The sequence below is a fragment of the Amia ocellicauda genome, chromosome 14, assembly GCF_036373705.1.
Source record: "Amia ocellicauda isolate fAmiCal2 chromosome 14, fAmiCal2.hap1, whole genome shotgun sequence".
Lineage (NCBI taxonomy): Eukaryota > Metazoa > Chordata > Actinopteri > Amiiformes > Amiidae > Amia > Amia ocellicauda.
The window spans coordinates 5,600,295-5,621,696 of record NC_089863.1 but is presented as its reverse complement, the minus strand read 5'-3'; the positions used below and the strand labels follow the sequence as shown (position 1 = coordinate 5,621,696).

At 44.2% G+C, this 21,402-nt stretch overlaps 5 non-coding genes across 5 annotated transcripts; all 5 read right to left on the bottom strand.

Moving 5' to 3' along the window:
- Positions 1 to 2,005: 2,005 nt before the first annotated feature.
- trnae-cuc (transfer RNA glutamic acid (anticodon CUC)) lies at positions 2,006 to 2,077 on the bottom strand. The gene has a single exon. It is a non-coding gene; the product is annotated as a tRNA-Glu (tRNA).
- Positions 2,078 to 7,041: 4,964 nt separating this feature from the next.
- trnae-cuc (transfer RNA glutamic acid (anticodon CUC)) lies at positions 7,042 to 7,113 on the bottom strand. The gene has a single exon. It is a non-coding gene; the product is annotated as a tRNA-Glu (tRNA).
- A 4,965-nt stretch (positions 7,114 to 12,078) lies between these two features.
- Positions 12,079 to 12,150, bottom strand: trnae-cuc (transfer RNA glutamic acid (anticodon CUC)). The gene has a single exon. It is a non-coding gene; the product is annotated as a tRNA-Glu (tRNA).
- A 3,872-nt stretch (positions 12,151 to 16,022) lies between these two features.
- Positions 16,023 to 16,094, bottom strand: trnae-cuc (transfer RNA glutamic acid (anticodon CUC)). The gene has a single exon. It is a non-coding gene; the product is annotated as a tRNA-Glu (tRNA).
- Positions 16,095 to 21,051: 4,957 nt separating this feature from the next.
- trnae-cuc (transfer RNA glutamic acid (anticodon CUC)) lies at positions 21,052 to 21,123 on the bottom strand. The gene has a single exon. It is a non-coding gene; the product is annotated as a tRNA-Glu (tRNA).
- Positions 21,124 to 21,402: the final 279 nt, after the last annotated feature.

Below are 21,402 nucleotides of genomic sequence, written 5' to 3'. Positions count from 1 at the left end.
AGGTGAAAGGGCTGGCGCATCTCACACAGTTGGCCTTCAGGGAGCGGCTGGTTGAGGAGCTGGCTGACTTTGGAGCTTCAGAGATAGCAGCACCCTTCAGTGCTGGTCCTGCCAGTACTCCGGTAGTCAGCCCTCGCCGTCGCACCTCCTCCAAACCACGACCCTCCTCTGCCTCTAGTCAAAAAATTGATTTTGAGATCAAAAATAAAAAAATCGAATGCAACATTTATAGAATTGAAAACAAATAAATGTATTGAAATCAAAAAAAAAAAAAACTTTATCAAGACTGGCCTGCAGCCCTCGTCTTTGCTTGTGATGCTGCATTTTTTGTTTTCGTCGCCAGTTTCTTTGCTTTCGATTTTTTTTCTTTCGTTTACGAGTTTTGGCGCTGTTTTGTCGTGAGGGTGGGATTTACAGGGAGGCGTGGATCATGGCTCTCCATTGGTCGAGTAGTTTTGAGTGACGGTTCTTCCTAACCCAATCAGTGAGCAGGTGGGCTGGTCTGGTGATCTCTGTGTGGGATGGTATCGACTGTCTCGGTTTAAACAGCAGCGCCGATTCAGCGACTCATTAAACACCCTGTATGCGCAGAGACCTGCAGTCAAGAGCTGCACAATCACTGGATCATGTTTATTGAATTCAAGACTATTATCGCTCTTTATATCTGTAGTGGTTTTAGTAAATCCCAGGATACAGCGATGAAGAAGTAACAAGTTTATTCCATAAAACATAAATATAGATTATAGATAAATATACATGTGAGTTTGGAGAAGCCTTTTTGCATCTTCAGATAGACAGGTTACAGTCTTATCTATTGGAAGTGATTACATCTCATTCAAATACCAGATGGTTTACCTCCTGCATAATAATGAACATAACATAACCTAAGTTTGTTGCTGATATTGGAGTGTTTGAGTAGACTGGTGCTGGTCAGCATTCTTCACGCAGCAGATGTGTATAAAATATTATTCATCACATTACTAATCTTTGCATCTTAAATAACACTCATCCCATTTGTAAGAAAGGCTTGATCACCCCCATCTGATTAAAGAACACATTTCGAACTACAGACCCATCAGCATTGTACCTGTTCTAAAAAATATTTGGAAAAATACTTACTGGCCAGTTTTTTATTTAGAATCTCAGAATCAGAATCTGAAAATCAGTTTGTCTTTTGCACAAAAAGATCGTCTTGCATCAGCCACTTTACTGCTAACTGAACACATACAAACAGCTCTCACGGACAACAAAACCAGGGATTTCCTTAAAGCCGTTGATGGTTAACCTTAATCTCCTCCTAAATTCAAACGTTTTAAGCTCAACTGGTGCTCAAACCAATGTTTCTCTAATCAAAACAAAAAAAGAATGTATATTTTAGATCCCCTTAAGTCTTCCAGCCCTCCCTCTATAGTAATCAACAACTCACAAATTACAGTAGTAACCTCTTCAATACCTTTGACTAATTCTCGATTCCCATGTCACTTATAAAGATCACATTAGTAAATTAAAGCAAGAAATAGGTTAACAATAAACTGCGGAAGTTTAACTGAACATCTTTTCCGTTCATGAATGAGTTTATTTCCAGCATTTCTTACATGCCTCCCTAGATGGTCACTCAAAGACAAATTAGCATGAAATAATACAAGCGTGCAAATAAGATTGACTTACAAAAGTGTCTCCTTGGACCCACCACTGTAATATTTCCAAGACAGCGCCAACTCTCTGACAGTGTGAGAATTCACACCTGTCTCAAGATGTATTATGAAATGCAGTATCGTCTCTCTCCCTCAATCCTTTGTAATGTGCTACCTTCGCATCCTGCATTTTGCAAGCAGCGCACATGGCCCTTCTTCTCACAATACAGCACCTCCCACCCTCATTACAAGGATTGAAACGGGAAGTCAGGAAATACATATTTGATAACATGCACTCTACTTAGCGTGATTAGTGCTCGTTTTGATTTATTGATTTTCCATTCGTTTATGGATGGGGCGGGAAAAAGCGAGTTCCTGACCGGGAATCGAACCCGGGCCGCGGCGGTGAGAGCGCCGAATCCTAACCACTAGACCACCAGGGAAGCGGTGACTTTGCTCGTGAGATAGAAAGATCCAAAATATGGAACAGATTGTGTCATTATGAACTGATGTAAGCTCCACAAGACTTCGATTATGTATTAACGTATTCATAAGGAAAGTGGCACGAGCAATGTTTTTTAAAGATCAAAAGTCACGATTATAGTTTTGTGTTGGATGGATAACGACATGCATACACGGTTCCACACTGACCTTGTCGTATAGGACTCCGAAGTTGCAGTATGCAACTCGAATAATGGATAATAAATCATTAAACACGTGTTTGATACTGTCACAGATGTTCCCAGATTCATTATTTGAAAGCGCTCGAGTGCTCTTCCTTCAGACCACTTTGAGAAAAGGCTCCTCAGATGACTTCAGACCGAAGAGTGCGCTTAAAGTAAGTTCACTTCACGACTTATTCAAATGTTTAGATGTACTGAAAAGTAGAATATTTATGTTTCTCAAGTAGCAGGTTGTATGTATGACTGTGGTTGTTTTCAAAATATACGTTATAAAAGTTCAATGATAGGCTTTTTATTCGCTGTATCGCGGAATGGTGTAAAGTTCATTTCAAAGACAATATATTGCCAGTTGGTTCATTCATGATGTAGCGAATGTATTTAAATTTGTATGTAATCTGTCAGAAGTGAAAAACAGAAGATTGTTCACATTTTCTTCGCTTTCAATAACGATGAGCCGGTTTAATTCTTAAGTATAGGTGTAGTCAGGCTTACTTATTGCAAGGGCTTACCAGGGCTCGAGTCCCGGGGCCCCAGCCAGCGAAGGGGCCCGTCCAGCGTTGGGATTATTTTTTACAAAGTATTCTGTATCTATGTGGTCACTGCTTGTGGGTTTGCTCTTGTGTGCGCGCAGCCTTGTGTCTGTGCTGCCTGCCAGCCTGCGATGCCTTGGGGGAGGGGCGGGGGCAGAGAGACGCAGATGTTTGATGTGGGCAGGTCGAATTCCTACTGGCCAGGGTTAAAGCAAATCTATAAAATCTATGATTGTGACTGGTGCACTGACTGCGGAAGCAGGTGGACGTACTATTGTCAAGTGAATCCAAAGTTCGAAAGTTAACAAACAAAAGTATTGTAGCAAGCGGGGGTCTTTTTCCTTTAGCAGACAACAAGTATAAAGCAACGTCAGGAAGGTTTATTGGCCTTAAAAAACACAATCTAAAAGGCCCCTATCGGCTGAGACCCACGCCCAAACAATTACACTTAACTCCCTATCTCACTCTATTCTGCTCTCTATCACACAGGCGCTCGCTCCCGCATAGCATTGGCACACACTCTCTGCTTCACGCCAACTCAGCTACCCAGTCACAATCCCTTCCTCTCAATTCCTGGCCAGTCGGCAGAAGTCTTCCACATCTCATCGGCACTGGCCCTGTAGAAACCCTAGTGGTGGTGTTGCACTGTCTTTGTGATGCACTGGTGCCACGTCAGCAGCTCCTCCTGCAGTGGCCTGAGGACCGCTACCTGCCAATGCTCTTCCCCCATGGCTGCCCCTAGGAACCTCCGCATCAGTACCCCTACTTGGGTAGCCAGACCAGGCCAGTGTGCCCACGGTGTCCTCCGCTGCTCATCTACCCAGTTATGGACCTAACTGTATGTATGTATATATATCTATATGACTTTGCCAATCGCCGAGTGAAGGAGAATGGAGCTTGGATACGGAAGGATGTCCCCATCCCTTGTGCCGTGAAGGACTACACTGCTGGAATTGGGGGCGTCGACCTGTCCGATGCTCTGCTTGGCTACTGCCATGTCCTGCAGAAGACCATGAAGTGGTAGAAGACCCTCTTTTACCACTTTGTGGACACTGCTGTCGTCAACTCCTTCATCCTGCACCAGCACCTGACCAAGGTGAAAGGGCTGGCGCATCTCACACAGTTGGCCTTCAGGGAGCGGCTGTTTGAGGAGCTGGCTGACTTTGGAGCTTCAGAGATAGCAGCACCCTTCAGTGCTGGTCCTGCCAGTACTCCGGTAGTCAGCCCTCGCCGTCGCACCTCCTCCAAACCACGACCCTCCTCTGCCTCTAGTCAAAAAATTGATTTTGAGATCAAAAATAAAAAAATCGAATGCAACATTTATAGAATTGAAAACAAATAAATGTATCGAAAGCAAAAAAAAAAAAAAAAACTTTATCAAAACTGGCCTGCAGCCCCCGTCTTTGCTTGCGATGCTGCAATTTTGTTTTCGTCGCCCGTTTCTTTGCTTTTGATTTTTTTCTTTCGTTTACGAGTTTTGGCGCTGTTTTGTCGTGAGGGTGGGATTTACAGGGAGGCGTGGATCTCGGCTCTCCATTGGTCCAGTAGTTTTGAGTGACGGTTCTTCCTAACCCAATCAGTGAGCAGGTGGGCTGGTCTGGTGATCTCTGTGTGGGATGGTATCGACTGTCTCGGTTTCAACAGCAGCGCCGATTCAGCGTCTTGCATCTGCCAGTCGGCAGAAGTCTTCCACATCTCATCGGCACTGGCCCTGTAGAAACCCTAGTGGAGGTGTTGCACTGTCTTTGTGATCCACTGGTGCCACGTCAGCAGCTCCTCCTGCAGTGGCCTGAGGACCGCTACCTGCCATTGCTCCTCCCCCATGGCTGCCCCTAGGAACCTCCGCATCAGTACCCCTACTTGGGTAGCCAGACCAGGCCAGTGTGCTCACGGTGTCCTCCACTACTCATCTACCCAGTTATGGACCTAACTGTATGTATGAATTAATATCTATATGACTTTGCCAATCGCCGAGTGAAGGAGAATGGAGCTTGGATACGGAAGGATGTCCCCATCCCTTGTGCCGTGAAGGACTACACTGCTGGAATTGGGGGCGTCGACCTGTCCGATGCTCTGGTCGGCTACTGCCATGTCCTGCAGAAGACCATGAAGTGGTACAAGACCCTCTTTTACCACTTTGTGGACACTGCTGTCGTCAACTCCTTCATCCTGCACCAGCACCTGACCAAGGTGAAAGGGCTGGCGCATCTCACACAGTTGGCCTTCAGGGAGCGGCTGGTTGAGGAGCTGGCTGACTTTGGAGCTTCAGAGATAGCAGCACCCTTCAGTGCTGGTCCTGCCAGTACTCCGGTAGTCAGCCCTCGCCGTCGCACCTCCTCCAAACCACGACCCTCCTCTGCCTCTAGTCAAAAAATTGATTTTGAGATCAAAAATAAAAAAATCGAATGCAACATTTATAGAATTGAAAACAAATAAATGTATTGAAATCAAAAAAAAAAAAAACTTTATCAAGACTGGCCTGCAGCCCTCGTCTTTGCTTGTGATGCTGCATTTTTTGTTTTCGTCGCCAGTTTCTTTGCTTTCGATTTTTTTTCTTTCGTTTACGAGTTTTGGCGCTGTTTTGTCGTGAGGGTGGGATTTACAGGGAGGCGTGGATCATGGCTCTCCATTGGTCGAGTAGTTTTGAGTGACGGTTCTTCCTAACCCAATCAGTGAGCAGGTGGGCTGGTCTGGTGATCTCTGTGTGGGATGGTATCGACTGTCTCGGTTTAAACAGCAGCGCCGATTCAGCGACTCATTAAACACCCTGTATGCGCAGAGACCTGCAGTCAAGAGCTGCACAATCACTGGATCATGTTTATTGAATTCAAGACTATTATCGCTCTTTATATCTGTAGTGGTTTTAGTAAATCCCAGGATACAGCGATGAAGAAGTAACAAGTTTATTCCATAAAACATAAATATAGATTATAGATAAATATACATGTGAGTTTGGAGAAGCCTTTTTGCATCTTCAGATAGACAGGTTACAGTCTTATCTATTGGAAGTGATTACATCTCATTCAAATACCAGATGGTTTACCTCCTGCATAATAATGAACATAACATAACCTAAGTTTGTTGCTGATATTGGAGTGTTTGAGTAGACTGGTGCTGGTCAGCATTCTTCACGCAGCAGATGTGTATAAAATATTATTCATCACATTACTAATCTTTGCATCTTAAATAACACTCATCCCATTTGTAAGAAAGGCTTGATCACCCCCATCTGATTAAAGAACACATTTCGAACTACAGACCCATCAGCATTGTACCTGTTCTAAAAAATATTTGGAAAAATACTTACTGGCCAGTTTTTTATTTAGAATCTCAGAATCAGAATCTGAAAATCAGTTTGTCTTTTGCACAAAAAGATCGTCTTGCATCAGCCACTTTACTGCTAACTGAACACATACAAACAGCTCTCACGGACAACAAAACCAGGGATTTCCTTAAAGCCGTTGATGGTTAACCTTAATCTCCTCCTAAATTCAAACGTTTTAAGCTCAACTGGTGCTCAAACCAATGTTTCTCTAATCAAAACAAAAAAAGAATGTATATTTTAGATCCCCTTAAGTCTTCCAGCCCTCCCGCTATAGTAATCAACAACTCACAAATTACAGTAGTAACCTCTTCAATACCTTTGACTAATTCTCGATTCCCATGTCACTTATAAAGATCACATTAGTAAATTAAAGCAAGAAATAGGTTAACAATAAACTGCGGAAGTTTAACTGAACATCTTTTCCGTTCATGAATGAGTTTATTTCCAGCATTTCTTACATGCCTCCCTAGATGGTCACTCAAAGACAAATTAGCATGAAATAATACAAGCGTGCAAATAAGATTGACTTACAAAAGTGTCTCCTTGGACCCACCACTGTAATATTTCCAAGACAGCGCCAACTCTCTGACAGTGTGAGAATTCACACCTGTCTCAAGATGTATTATGAAATGCAGTATCGTCTCTCTCCCTCAATCCTTTGTAATGTGCTACCTTCGCATCCTGCATTTTGCAAGCAGCGCACATGGCCCTTCTTCTCACAATACAGCACCTCCCACCCTCATTACAAGGATTGAAACGGGAAGTCAGGAAATACATATTTGATAACATGCACTCTACTTAGCGTGATTAGTGCTCGTTTTGATTTATTGATTTTCCATTCGTTTATGGATGGGGCGGGAAAAAGCGAGTTCCCTGACCGGGAATCGAACCCGGGCCGCGGCGGTGAGAGCGCCGAATCCTAACCACTAGACCACCAGGGAAGCGGTGACTTTGCTCGTGAGATAGAAAGATCCAAAATATGGAACAGATTGTGTCATTATGAACTGATGTAAGCTCCACAAGACTTCGATTATTTATTAACGTATTCATAAGGAAAGTGGCACGAGCAATGTTTTTTAAAGATCAAAAGTCACGATTATAGTTTTGTGTTGGATGGATAACGACATGCATACACGGTTCCACACTGACCTTGTCGTATAGGACTCCGAAGTTGCAGTATGCAACTCGAATAATGGATAATAAATCATTAAACACGTGTTTGATACTGTCACAGATGTTCCCAGATTCATTATTTGAAAGCGCTCGAGTGCTCTTCCTTCAGACCACTTTGAGAAAAGGCTCCTCAGATGACTTCAGACCGAAGAGTGCGCTTAAAGTAAGTTCACTTCACGACTTATTCAAATGTTTAGATGTACTGAAAAGTAGAATATTTATGTTTCTCAAGTAGCAGGTTGTATGTATGACTGTGGTTGTTTTCAAAATATACGTTATAAAAGTTCAATGATAGGCTTTTTATTCGCTGTATCGCGGAATGGTGTAAAGTTCATTTCAAAGACAATATATTGCCAGTTGGTTCATTCATGATGTAGCGAATGTATTTAAATTTGTATGTAATCTGTCAGAAGTGAAAAACAGAAGATTGTTCACATTTTCTTCGCTTTCAATAACGATGAGCCGGTTTAATTCTTAAGTATAGGTGTAGTCAGGCTTACTTATTGCAAGGGCTTACCAGGGCTCGAGTCCCGGGGCCCCAGCCAGCGAAGGGGCCCGTCCAGCGTTGGGATTATTTTTTACAAAGTATTCTGTATCTATGTGGTCACTGCTTGTGGGTTTGCTCTTGTGTGCGCGCAGCCTTGTGTCTGTGCTGCCTGCCAGCCTGCGATGCCTTGGGGGAGGGGCGGGGGCAGAGAGACGCAGATGTTTGATGTGGGCAGGTCGAATTCCTACTGGCCAGGGTTAAAGCAAATCTATAAAATCTATGATTGTGACTGGTGCACTGACTGCGGAAGCAGGTGGACGTACTATTGTCAAGTGAATCCAAAGTTCGAAAGTTAACAAACAAAAGTATTGTAGCAAGCGGGGGTCTTTTTCCTTTAGCAGACAACAAGTATAAAGCAACGTCAGGAAGGTTTATTGGCCTTAAAAAACACAATCTAAAAGGCCCCTATCGGCTGAGACCCACGCCCAAACAATTACACTTAACTCCCTATCTCACTCTATTCTGCTCTCTATCACACAGGCGCTCGCTCCCGCATAGCATTGGCACACACTCTCTGCTTCACGCCAACTCAGCTACCCAGTCACAATCCCTTCCTCTCAATTCCTGGCCAGTCGGCAGAAGTCTTCCACATCTCATCGGCACTGGCCCTGTAGAAACCCTAGTGGTGGTGTTGCACTGTCTTTGTGATGCACTGGTGCCACGTCAGCAGCTCCTCCTGCAGTGGCCTGAGGACCGCTACCTGCCAATGCTCCTCCCCCATGGCTGCCCCTAGGAACCTCCGCATCAGTACCCCTACTTGGGTAGCCAGACCAGGCCAGTGTGCCCACGGTGTCCTCCGCTGCTCATCTACCCAGTTATGGACCTAACTGTATGTATGTATATATATCTATATGACTTTGCCAATCGCCGAGTGAAGGAGAATGGAGCTTGGATACGGAAGGATGTCCCCATCCCTTGTGCCGTGAAGGACTACACTGCTGGAATTGGGGGCGTCGACCTGTCCGATGCTCTGCTTGGCTACTGCCATGTCCTGCAGAAGACCATGAAGTGGTAGAAGACCCTCTTTTACCACTTTGTGGACACTGCTGTCGTCAACTCCTTCATCCTGCACCAGCACCTGACCAAGGTGAAAGGGCTGGCGCATCTCACACAGTTGGCCTTCAGGGAGCGGCTGTTTGAGGAGCTGGCTGACTTTGGAGCTTCAGAGATAGCAGCACCCTTCAGTGCTGGTCCTGCCAGTACTCCGGTAGTCAGCCCTCGCCGTCGCACCTCCTCCAAACCACGACCCTCCTCTGCCTCTAGTCAAAAAATTGATTTTGAGATCAAAAATAAAAAAATCGAATGCAACATTTATAGAATTGAAAACAAATAAATGTATCGAAAGCAAAAAAAAAAAAAAAAACTTTATCAAAACTGGCCTGCAGCCCCCGTCTTTGCTTGCGATGCTGCAATTTTGTTTTCGTCGCCCGTTTCTTTGCTTTTGATTTTTTTCTTTCGTTTACGAGTTTTGGCGCTGTTTTGTCGTGAGGGTGGGATTTACAGGGAGGCGTGGATCTCGGCTCTCCATTGGTCCAGTAGTTTTGAGTGACGGTTCTTCCTAACCCAATCAGTGAGCAGGTGGGCTGGTCTGGTGATCTCTGTGTGGGATGGTATCGACTGTCTCGGTTTCAACAGCAGCGCCGATTCAGCGTCTTGCATCTGCCAGTCGGCAGAAGTCTTCCACATCTCATCGGCACTGGCCCTGTAGAAACCCTAGTGGAGGTGTTGCACTGTCTTTGTGATCCACTGGTGCCACGTCAGCAGCTCCTCCTGCAGTGGCCTGAGGACCGCTACCTGCCATTGCTCCTCCCCCATGGCTGCCCCTAGGAACCTCCGCATCAGTACCCCTACTTGGGTAGCCAGACCAGGCCAGTGTGCTCACGGTGTCCTCCACTACTCATCTACCCAGTTATGGACCTAACTGTATGTATGAATTAATATCTATATGACTTTGCCAATCGCCGAGTGAAGGAGAATGGAGCTTGGATACGGAAGGATGTCCCCATCCCTTGTGCCGTGAAGGACTACACTGCTGGAATTGGGGGCGTCGACCTGTCCGATGCTCTGGTCGGCTACTGCCATGTCCTGCAGAAGACCATGAAGTGGTACAAGACCCTCTTTTACCACTTTGTGGACACTGCTGTCGTCAACTCCTTCATCCTGCACCAGCACCTGACCAAGGTGAAAGGGCTGGCGCATCTCACACAGTTGGCCTTCAGGGAGCGGCTGGTTGAGGAGCTGGCTGACTTTGGAGCTTCAGAGATAGCAGCACCCTTCAGTGTTGGTCCTGCCAGTACTCCGGTAGTCAGCCCTCGCCGTCGCACCTCCTCCAAACCACGACCCTCCTCTGCCTCTAGTCAAAAAATTGATTTTGAGATCAAAAATAAAAAAATCGAATGCAACATTTATAGAATTGAAAACAAATAAATGTATTGAAATCAAAAAAAAAAAAAACTTTATCAAGACTGGCCTGCAGCCCTCGTCTTTGCTTGTGATGCTGCATTTTTTGTTTTCGTCGCCAGTTTCTTTGCTTTCGATTTTTTTTCTTTCGTTTACGAGTTTTGGCGCTGTTTTGTCGTGAGGGTGGGATTTACAGGGAGGCGTGGATCATGGCTCTCCATTGGTCGAGTAGTTTTGAGTGACGGTTCTTCCTAACCCAATCAGTGAGCAGGTGGGCTGGTCTGGTGATCTCTGTGTGGGATGGTATCGACTGTCTCGGTTTCAACAGCAGCGCCGATTCAGCGACTCATTAAACACCCTGTATGCGCAGAGACCTGCAGTCAAGAGCTGCACAATCACTGGATCATGTTTATTGAATTCAAGATTATTATCGCTCTTTATATCTGTAGTGGTTTTAGTAAATCCCAGGATACAGCGATGAAGAAGTAACAAGTTTATTCCATAAAACATAAATATAGATTATAGATAAATATACATGTGAGTTTGGAGAAGCCTTTTTGCATCTTCAGATAGACAGGTTACAGTCTTATCTATTGGAAGTGATTACATCTCATTCAAATACCAGATGGTTTACCTCCTGCATAATAATGAACATAACATAACCTAAGTTTGTTGCTGATATTGGAGTGTTTGAGTAGACTGGTGCTGGTCAGCATTCTTCACGCAGCAGATGTGTATAAAATATTATTCATCACATTACTAATCTTTGCATCTTAAATAACACTCATCCCATTTGTAAGAAAGGCTTGATCACCCCCATCTGATTAAAGAACACATTTCGAACTACAGACCCATCAGCATTGTACCTGTTCTAAAAAATATTTGGAAAAATACTTACTGGCCAGTTTTTTATTTAGAATCTCAGAATCAGAATCTGAAAATCAGTTTGTCTTTTGCACAAAAAGATCGTCTTGCATCAGCCACTTTACTGCTAACTGAACACATACAAACAGCTCTCACGGACAACAAAACCAGGGATTTCCTTAAAGCCGTTGATGGTTAACCTTAATCTCCTCCTAAATTCAAACGTTTTAAGCTCAACTGGTACTCAAACCAATGTTTCTCTAATCAAAACAAAAAAAGAATGTATATTTTACATCCCCTTAAGTCTTCCAGCCCTCCCTCTATAGTAATCAACAACTCACAAATTACAGTAGTAACCTCTTCAATACCTTTGACTAATTCTCGATTCCCATGTCACTTATAAAGATCACATTAGTAAATTAAAGCAAGAAATAGGTTAACAATAAACTGCGGAAGTTTAACTGAACATCTTTTCCGTTCATGAATGAGTTTATTTCCAGCATTTCTTACATGCCTCCCTAGATGGTCACTCAAAGACAAATTAGCAGCCGTCAGGAAATAATACAAGCGTGCAAATAAGATTGACTTACAAAAGTGTCTCCTTGGACCCACCACTGTAATATTTCCAAGACAGCGCCAACTCTCTGACAGTGTGAGAATTCACACCTGTCTCAAGATGTATTATGAAATGCAGTATCGTCTCTCTCCCTCAATCCTTTGTAATGTGCTACCTTCGCATCCTGCATTTTGCAAGCAGCGCACATGGCCCTTCTTCTCACAATACAGCACCTCCCACCCTCATTACAAGGATTGAAACGGGAAGTCAGGAAATACATATTTGATAACATGCACTCTACTTAGCATGAATAGATTTGATTTATTGATTTTCCATTCGCTTATGGAAGGGGCGGGAAAGAGCGAGTTCCCTGACCGGGAATCGAACCCGGGCCGCGGCGGTGAGAGCGCCGAATCCTAACCACTAGACCACCAGGGAAGCGGTGACTTTGCTCGTGAGATAGAAAGATCCAAAATATGGAACAGATTGTGTCATTATGAACTGATGTAAGCTCCACAAGACTTCGATTATTTATTAACGTATTCATAAGGAAAGTGGCACGAGCAATGTTTTTTAAAGATCAAAAGTCACGATTATAGTTTTGTGTTGGATGGATAACGACATGCATACACGGTTCCACACTGACCTTGTCGTATAGGACTACGAAGTTGCAGTATGCAACTCGAATAATGGATAATAAATCATTAAACACGTGTTTGATACTGTCACAGATGTTCCCAGATTCATTATTTGAAAGCGCTCGAGTGCTCTTCCTTCAGACCACTTTGAGAAAAGGCTCCTCAGATGACTTCAGACCGAAGAGTGCGCTTAAAGTAAGTTCACTTCACGACTTATTCAAATGTTTAGATGTACTGAAAAGTAGAATATTTATGTTTCTCAAGTAGCAGGTTGTATGTATGACTGTGGTTGTTTTCAAAATATACGTTATAAAAGTTCAATGATAGGCTTTTTATTCGCTGTATCGCGGAATGGTGTAAAGTTCATTTCAAAGACAATATATTGCCAGTTGGTTCATTCATGATGTAGCGAATGTATTTAAATTTGTATGTAATCTGTCAGAAGTGAAAAACAGAAGATTGTTCACATTTTCTTCGCTTTCAATAACGATGAGCCGGTTTAATTCTTAAGTATAGGTGTAGTCAGGCTTACTTATTGCAAGGGCTTACCAGGGCTCGAGTCCCGGGGCCCCAGCCAGCGAAGGGGCCCGTCCAGCGTTGGGATTATTTTTTACAAAGTATTCTGTATCTATGTGGTCACTGCTTGTGGGTTTGCTCTTGTGTGCGCGCAGCCTTGTGTCTGTGCTGCCTGCCAGCCTGCGATGCCTTGGGGGAGGGGCGGGGGCAGAGAGACGCAGATGTTTGATGTGGGCAGGTCGAATTCCTACTGGCCAGGGTTAAAGCAAATCTATAAAATCTATGATTGTGACTGGTGCACTGACTGCGGAAGCAGGTGGACGTACTATTGTCAAGTGAATCCAAAGTTCGAAAGTTAACAAACAAAAGTATTGTAGCAAGCGGGGGTCTTTTTCCTTTAGCAGACAACAAGTATAAAGCAACGTCAGGAAGGTTTATTGGCCTTAAAAAACACAATCTAAAAGGCCCCTATCGGCTGAGACCCACGCCCAAACAATTACACTTAACTCCCTATCTCACTCTATTCTGCTCTCTATCACACAGGCGCTCGCTCCCGCATAGCATTGGCACACACTCTCTGCTTCACGCCAACTCAGCTACCCAGTCACAATCCCTTCCTCTCAATTCCTGGCCAGTCGGCAGAAGTCTTCCACATCTCATCGGCACTGGCCCTGTAGAAACCCTAGTGGTGGTGTTGCACTGTCTTTGTGATGCACTGGTGCCACGTCAGCAGCTCCTCCTGCAGTGGCCTGAGGACCGCTACCTGCCAATGCTCTTCCCCCATGGCTGCCCCTAGGAACCTCCGCATCAGTACCCCTACTTGGGTAGCCAGACCAGGCCAGTGTGCCCACGGTGTCCTCCGCTGCTCATCTACCCAGTTATGGACCTAACTGTATGTATGTATATATATCTATATGACTTTGCCAATCGCCGAGTGAAGGAGAATGGAGCTTGGATACGGAAGGATGTCCCCATCCCTTGTGCCGTGAAGGACTACACTGCTGGAATTGGGGGCGTCGACCTGTCCGATGCTCTGCTTGGCTACTGCCATGTCCTGCAGAAGACCATGAAGTGGTACAAGACCCTCTTTTACCACTTTGTGGACACTGCTGTCGTCAACTCCTTCATCCTGCACCAGCACCTGACCAAGGTGAAAGGGCTGGCGCATCTCACACAGTTGGCCTTCAGGGAGCGGCTGGTTGAGGAGCTGGCTGACTTTGGAGCTTCAGAGATAGCAGCACCCTTCAGTGCTGGTCCTGCCAGTACTCCGGTAGTCAGCCCTCGCCGTCGCACCTCCTCCAAACCACGACCCTCCTCTGCCTCTAGTCAAAAAATTGATTTTGAGATCAAAAATAAAAAAATCGAATGCAACATTTATAGAATTGAAAACAAATAAATGTATCGAAAGCAAAAAAAAAAAAAAAAACTTTATCAAAACTGGCCTGCAGCCCCCGTCTTTGCTTGCGATGCTGCAATTTTGTTTTCGTCGCCCGTTTCTTTGCTTTTGATTTTTTTCTTTCGTTTACGAGTTTTGGCGCTGTTTTGTCGTGAGGGTGGGATTTACAGGGAGGCGTGGATCTCGGCTCTCCATTGGTCCAGTAGTTTTGAGTGACGGTTCTTCCTAACCCAATCAGTGAGCAGGTGGGCTGGTCTGGTGATCTCTGTGTGGGATGGTATCGACTGTCTCGGTTTCAACAGCAGCGCCGATTCAGCGACTCATTAAACACCCTGTATGCGCAGAGACCTGCAGTCAAGAGCTGCACAATCACTGGATCATGTTTATTGAATTCAAGATTATTATCGCTCTTTATATCTGTAGTGGTTTTAGTAAATCCCAGGATACAGCGATGAAGAAGTAACAAGTTTATTCCATAAAACATAAATATAGATTATAGATAAATATACATGTGAGTTTGGAGAAGCCTTTTTGCATCTTCAGATAGACAGGTTACAGTCTTATCTATTGGAAGTGATTACATCTCATTCAAATACCAGATGGTTTACCTCCTGCATAATAATGAACATAACATAACCTAAGTTTGTTGCTGATATTGGAGTGTTTGAGTAGACTGGTGCTGGTCAGCATTCTTCACGCAGCAGATGTGTATAAAATATTATTCATCACATTACTAATCTTTGCATCTTAAATAACACTCATCCCATTTGTAAGAAAGGCTTGATCACCCCCATCTGATTAAAGAACACATTTCGAACTACAGACCCATCAGCATTGTACCTGTTCTAAAAAATATTTGGAAAAATACTTACTGGCCAGTTTTTTATTTAGAATCTCAGAATCAGAATCTGAAAATCAGTTTGTCTTTTGCACAAAAAGATCGTCTTGCATCAGCCACTTTACTGCTAACTGAACACATACAAACAGCTCTCACGGACAACAAAACCAGGGATTTCCTTAAAGCCGTTGATGGTTAACCTTAATCTCCTCCTAAATTCAAACGTTTTAAGCTCAACTGGTGCTCAAACCAATGTTTCTCTAATCAAAACAAAAAAAGAATGTATATTTTACATCCCCTTAAGTCTTCCAGCCCTCCCTCTATAGTAATCAACAACTCACAAATTACAGTAGTAACCTCTTCAATACCTTTGACTAATTCTCGATTCCCATGTCACTTATAAAGATCACATTAGTAAATTAAAGCAAGAAATAGGTTAACAATAAACTGCGGAAGTTTAACTGAAAATCTTTTCCGTTCATGAATTAGTTTATTTCCAGCATTTCTTACATGCCTCCCTAGATGGTCACTCAAAGACAAATTAGCAGCCGTCATGAAATAATACAAGCCTGCAAATAAGATTGACTTACAAAAGTGTCTCCTTGGACCCACCACTGTAATATTTCCAAGACAGCGCCAACTCTCTGACAGTGTGAGAATTCACACCTGTCTCAAGATGTATTATGAAATGCAGTATCGTCTCTCTCCCTCAATCCTTTGTAATGTGCTACCTTCGCATCCTGCATTTTGCAAGCAGCGCACATGGCCCTTCTTCTCACAATACAGCACCTCCCACCCTCATTACAAGGATTGAAACGGGAAGTCAGGAAATACATATTTGATAACATGCACTCTACTTAGCGTGAATAGATTTGATTTATTGATTTTCCATTCGTTTATGGAAGGGGTGGGAAAGAGCGAGTTCCCTGACCAGGAATCGAACCCGGGCCGCGGCGGTGAGAGCGCCAAATCCTAACCACTAGACCACCAGGGAAGCGGTGACTTTGCTCGTGAGATAGAAAGATCCAAAATATGGAACAGATTGTGTCATTATGAACTGATGTAAGCTCCACAAGACTTCGATTATTTATTAACGTATTCATAAGGAAAGTGGCACGAGCAATGTTTTTTAAAGATCAAAAGTCACGATTATAGTTTTGTGTTGGATGGATAACGACATGCATACACGGTTCCACACTGACCTTGTCGTATAGGACTCCGAAGTTGCAGTATGCAACTCGAATAATGGATAATAAATCATTAAACACGTGTTTGATACTGTCACAGATGTTCCCAGATTCATTATTTGAAAGCGCTCGAGTGCTCTTCCTTCAGACCACTTTGAGAAAAGGCTCCTCAGATGACTTCAGACCGAAGAGTGCGCTTAAAGTAAGTTCACTTCACGACTTATTCAAATGTTTAGATGTACTGAAAAGTAGAATATTTATGTTTCTCAAGTAGCAGGTTGTATGTATGACTGTGGTTGTTTTCAAAATATACGTTATAAAAGTTCAATGATAGGCTTTTTATTCGCTGTATCGCGGAATGGTGTAAAGTTCATTTCAAAGACAATATATTGCCAGTTGGTTCATTCATGATGTAGCGAATGTATTTAAATTTGTATGTAATCTGTCAGAAGTGAAAAACAGAAGATTGTTCACATTTTCTTCGCTTTCAATAACGATGAGCCGGTTTAATTCTTAAGTATAGGTGTAGTCAGGCTTACTTATTGCAAGGGCTTACCAGGGCTCGAGTCCCGGGGCCCCAGCCAGCGAAGGGGCCCGTCCAGCGTTGGGATTATTTTTTACAAAGTATTCTGTATCTATGTGGTCACTGCTTGTGGGTTTGCTCTTGTGTGCGCGCAGCCTTGTGTCTGTGCTGCCTGCCAGCCTGCGATGCCTTGGGGGAGGGGCGGGGGCAGAGAGACGCAGATGTTTGATGTGGGCAGGTCGAATTCCTACTGGCCAGGGTTAAAGCAAATCTATAAAATCTATGATTGTGACTGGTGCACTGACTGCGGAAGCAGGTGGACGTACTATTGTCAAGTGAATCCAAAGTTCGAAAGTTAACAAACAAAAGTATTGTAGCAAGCGGGGGTCTTTTTCCTTTAGCAGACAACAAGTATAAAGCAACGTCAGGAAGGTTTATTGGCCTTAAAAAACACAATCTAAAAGGCCCCTATCGGCTGAGACCCACGCCCAAACAATTACACTTAACTCCCTATCTCACTCTATTCTGCTCTCTATCACACAGGCGCTCGCTCCCGCATAGCATTGGCACACACTCTCTGCTTCACGCCAACTCAGCTACCCAGTCACAATCCCTTCCTCTCAATTCCTGGCCAGTCGGCAGAAGTCTTCCACATCTCATCGGCACTGGCCCTGTAGAAACCCTAGTGGTGGTGTTGCACTGTCTTTGTGATGCACTGGTGCCACGTCAGCAGCTCCTCCTGCAGTGGCCTGAGGACCGCTACCTGCCAATGCTCTTCCCCCATGGCTGCCCCTAGGAACCTCCGCATCAGTACCCCTACTTGGGTAGCCAGACCAGGCCAGTGTGCCCACGGTGTCCTCCGCTGCTCATCTACCCAGTTATGGACCTAACTGTATGTATGTATATATATCTATATGACTTTGCCAATCGCCGAGTGAAGGAGAATGGAGCTTGGATACGGAAGGATGTCCCCATCCCTTGTGCCGTGAAGGACTACACTGCTGGAATTGGGGGCGTCGACCTGTCCGATGCTCTGCTTGGCTACTGCCATGTCCTGCAGAAGACCATGAAGTGGTACAAGACCCTCTTTTACCACTTTGTGGACACTGCTGTCGTCAACTCCTTCATCCTGCACCAGCACCTGACCAAGGTGAAAGGGCTGGCGCATCTCACACAGTTGGCCTTCAGGGAGCGGCTGGTTGAGGAGCTGGCTGACTTTGGAGCTTCAGAGATAGCAGCACCCTTCAGTGCTGGTCCTGCCAGTACTCCGGTAGTCAGCCCTCGCCGTCGCACCTCCTCCAAACCACGACCCTCCTCTGCCTCTAGTCAAAAAATTGATTTTGAGATCAAAAATAAAAAAATCGAATGCAACATTTATAGAATTGAAAACAAATAAATGTATCGAAAGCAAAAAAAAAAAAAAAAACTTTATCAAAACTGGCCTGCAGCCCCCGTCTTTGCTTGCGATGCTGCAATTTTGTTTTCGTCGCCCGTTTCTTTGCTTTTGATTTTTTTCTTTCGTTTACGAGTTTTGGCGCTGTTTTGTCGTGAGGGTGGGATTTACAGGGAGGCGTGGATCTCGGCTCTCCATTGGTCCAGTAGTTTTGATTGACGGTTCTTCCTAACCCAATCTGTGAGCAGGTGGGCTGGTCTGGTGATCTCTGTGTGGGATGGTATCGACTGTCTCGGTTTCAACAGCAGCGCCGATTCAGCGTCTTGCATCTGCCAGTCGGCAGAAGTCTTCCACATCTCATCGGCACTGGCCCTGTAGAAACCCTAGTGGAGGTGTTGCACTGTCTTTGTGATCCACTGGTGCCACGTCAGCAGCTCCTCCTGCAGTGGCCTGAGGACCGCTACCTGCCATTGCTCCTCCCCCATGGCTGCCCCTAGGAACCTCTGCATCAGTACCCCTACTTGGGTAGCCAGACCAGGCCAGTGTGCTCACGGTGTCCTCCACTACTCATCTACCCAGTTATGGACCTAACTGTATGTATGAATTAATATCTATATGACTTTGCCAATCGCCGAGTGAAGGAGAATGGAGCTTGGATACGGAAAGATGTCCCCATCCCTTGTGCCGTGAAGGACTACACTGCTGGAATTGGGGGCGTCGACCTGTCCGATGCTCTGGTCGGCTACTGCCATGTCCTGCAGAAGACCATGAAGTGGTACAAGACCCTCTTTTACCACTTTGTGGACACTGCTGTCGTCAACTCCTTCATCCTGCACCAGCACCTGACCAAGGTGAAAGGGCTGGCGCATCTCACACAGTTGGCCTTCAGGGAGCGGCTGGTTGAGGAGCTGGCTGACTTTGGAGCTTCAGAGATAGCAGCACCCTTCAGTGCTGGTCCTGCCAGTACTCCGGTAGTCAGCCCTCGCCGTCGCACCTCCTCCAAACCACGACCCTCCTCTGCCTCTAGTCAAAAAATTGATTTTGAGATCAAAAATAAAAAAATCGAATGCAACATTTATAGAATTGAAAACAAATAAATGTATTGAAATCAAAAAAAAAAAAACTTTATCAAGACTGGCCTGCAGCCCTCGTCTTTGCTTGTGATGCTGCATTTTTTGTTTTCGTCGCCAGTTTCTTTGCTTTCGATTTTTTTTCTTTCGTTTACGAGTTTTGGCGCTGTTTTGTCGTGAGGGTGGGATTTACAGGGAGGCGTGGATCATGGCTCTCCATTGGTCGAGTAGTTTTGAGTGACGGTTCTTCCTAACCCAATCAGTGAGCAGGTGGGCTGGTCTGGTGATCTCTGTGTGGGATGGTATCGACTGTCTCGGTTTCAACAGCAGCGCCGATTCAGCGACTCATTAAACACCCTGTATGCGCAGAGACCTGCAGTCAAGAGCTGCACAATCACTGGATCATGTTTATTGAATTCAAGATTATTATCGCTCTTTATATCTGTAGTGGTTTTAGTAAATCCCAGGATACAGCGATGAAGAAGTAACAAGTTTATTCCATAAAACATAAATATAGATTATAGATAAATATACATGTGAGTTTGGAGAAGCCTTTTTGCATCTTCAGATAGACAGGTTACAGTCTTATCTATTGGAAGTGATTACATCTCATTCAAATACCAGATGGTTTACCTCCTGCATAATAATGAACATAACATAACCTAAGTTTGTTGCTGATATTGGAGTGTTTGAGTAGACTGGTGCTGGTCAGCATTCTTCACGCAACAGATGTGTATAAAATATTATTCATCACATTACTAATCTTTGCATCTTAAATAACACTCATCCCATTTGTAAGAAAGGCTTGATCACCCCCATCTGATTAAAGAACACATTTCGAACTACAGACCCATCAGCATTGTACCTGTTCTAAAAAATATTTGGAAAAATACTTACTGGCCAGTTTTTTATTTAGAATCTCAGAATCAGAATCTGAAAATCAGTTTGTCTTTTGCACATAAAGATCGTCTTGCATCAGCCACTTTACTGCTAACTGAACACATACAAACAGCTCTCACGGACAACAAAACCAGGGATTTCCTTAAAGCCGTTGATGGTTAACCTTAATCTCCTCCTAAATTCAAACGTTTTAAGCTCAACTGGTGCTCAAACCAATGTTTCTCTAATCAAAACAAAAAAAGAATGTATATTTTAGATCCCCTTAAGTCTTCCAGCCCTCCCTCTATAGTAATCAACAACTCACAAATTACAGTAGTAACCTCTTCAATACCTTTGACTAATTCTCGATTCCCATGTCACTTATAAAGATCACATTAGTAAATTAAAGCAAGAAATAGGTTAACAATAAACTGCGGAAGTTTAACTGAACATCTTTTCCGTTCATGAATGAGTTTATTTCCAGCATTTCTTACATGCCTCCCTAGATGGTCACTCAAAGACAAATTAGCATGAAATAATACAAGCGTGCAAATAAGATTGACTTACAAAAGTGTCTCCTTGGACCCACCACTGTAATATTTCCAAGACAGCGCCAACTCTCTGACAGTGTGAGAATTCACACCTGTCTCAAGATGTATTATGAAATGCAGTATCGTCTCTCTCCCTCAATCCTTTGTAATGTGCTACCTTCTCATCCTGCATTTTGCAAGCAGCGCACATGGCCCTTCTTCTCACAATACAGCACCTCCCACCCTCATTACAAGGATTGAAACGGGAAGTCAGGAAATACATATTTGATAACATGCACTCTACTTAGCGTGAATAGATTTGATTTATTGATTTTCCATTCGCTTATGGAAGGGGCGGGAAAGAGCGAGTTCCCTGACCGGGAGTCGAACCCGGGCCGCGGCAGTGAGAGCGCCGAATCCTAACCACTAGACCACCAGGGAAGCGGTGACTTTGCTCGTGAGATAGAAAGATCCAAAATATGGAACAGATTGTGTCATTATGAACTGATGTAAGCTCCACAAGACTTCGATTATTTATTAACGTATTCATAAGGAAAGTGGCACGAGCAATGTTTTTTAAAGATCAAAAGTCACGATTATAGTTTTGTGTTGGATGGATAACGACATGCATACACGGTTCCACACTGACCTTGTCGTATAGGACTCCGAAGTTGCAGTATGCAACTCGAATAATGGATAATAAATCATTAAACACGTGTT